At 47.2% G+C, this 1551-nt stretch overlaps 1 protein-coding gene across 1 annotated transcript in view; it reads right to left on the bottom strand.

Annotated features, from left to right (window-relative positions):
* The window catches only part of ACOT12 (acyl-CoA thioesterase 12), an 84520-nt gene that overhangs the window by 44837 nt on the left and 38132 nt on the right, over positions 1-1551 (bottom strand). The gene's annotated exons all lie outside the window — the stretch shown is intronic.

Here is a 1551-nt window from a genome sequence, read left to right as displayed (position 1 = left end):
GGACATGCCTCTGGACTCTTTAGAGAGGACATGGCTTGGCCCACACCGTGAATTTAGACTACTCAAGAACTCACAGCCACCCAGTCCACGCTGACTCCTAGAGACCCTCGGAGGGTTTCTGAGACGGTGACTGTGTACCGGAGTAGAAAGCCCAGTCTTTCTCCCATGGAGCTGCTGGTGGTTGGGGAGCTTCTGGCCATGTGGATCACAGCCCTTCAGTAACCACTACACCACCAGGGTAGTAGCTTAGACTACTAATCTCCAGAAATATGAGACAGTAAATTTCTGATGTTCAAAACCTTCTAGCTTGTGGTATTTTGATACAGAAGGTCCTGGGAACTAACATAGGGTTCATGGAGAGTGGGACCTTCTTTGTAGCTCCCTGTCCTCCTGGTGAGTTAGGGGGCCTCTGCTAAATGGAGCCGCCTCTTCCTCTCACCCGTTTCTGTTCCAGCTCTAGTCATCTGCCCTGGGGTAGACAAAGAGAACGAGCAGGACCCTGCCCTTCGCTGTCCTCCTGGCTCCCTAATGCCTTAAAGAGCCAAGGAGAATGTCGTCATCGATGTCTGGGGCCATGAAACGCCATGCTACTTGGGAAAGAACCAAGAATGCTATAGCGTCCATTTCATTCCTCATCGTTAGTGGCGTCTTCACTGCTCAGCGTTTCCATTTCTCCGTTTGATGCGAACGTATGTAGCTCCTGTGAAAGAATGGCTGAGAAATTGCTCAGCAGACTATGGACCCTTTGTCTTTATAAAGAATCCTCATTCATGACCACCTCCTGAGTTCAGAGTATAACTGTGCTCTGTAGGGGTTTTCAGTGGCTATAAAGTATATGAAGTGGACACCAGGTCTGTTTTCCAGGGCTCCTGGAACGTCTGCCTGCCTGAACTGCCAACCTTTCAGGTGGCAGTACAGTGTAAAGTGTCTGCTCTAGCCAGGGACCTAGTAAATACGAGACCCACAGGAGTGGAGAGCATTGTTTTCACTCCTTAATAACTGACCATGTGCTGCTACAAATAAGTACTGCCTGGTCCTTGCCACCGTGATTCTCCATTGCTCCCCTGAATACATCAATTTAAAAGAGGTCATAAGTTTTTGTTTTTAAATCCTTTTATTGGAGGCTCTTACAGCTCTTATAACAATCCATCCATCCATCCATCCATCCATTGCGTCAAGCACATTTGTACATAAATTGCCATCATCATTTTCAAAATATTTTCTTTTTACTTGCGCCCTTGGTATCAGCTCGTTTCTCCCCTCCCCCTTCCTCCCTCATGAACCCTTGATAATTTATTAATTTTTTTTTCATGTCTTACATCGACTGCTGTCTCCCTTCATCTACTTTTCTGACCCCCTGGGAGGGGGTTATATGTCGATCATTGTGATTGGTTCCCCCTTTCTCCCCCCACCTTCTCCTTCCCTTCCTGATCTTGCTACTCTCACTATTGGTCCTGAGGGGGTTATCTGTCCTGGATTCCCTGTGTTTCCAGCTCTTATCTGTACCTGTGTACATGCTTTGGCATTAAAGAACTAGGAAAGTTGTATGCT

Source organism: Echinops telfairi, unplaced genomic scaffold (assembly GCF_000313985.2).
Source record: "Echinops telfairi isolate 266 unplaced genomic scaffold, ASM31398v2 ScPeMD7_7469;HRSCAF=8507_1, whole genome shotgun sequence".
Lineage (NCBI taxonomy): Eukaryota > Metazoa > Chordata > Mammalia > Afrosoricida > Tenrecidae > Echinops > Echinops telfairi.
The sequence above is the reverse complement of the archived record's forward strand: the minus strand, read 5'-3'. Positions and strand labels throughout refer to the sequence as shown.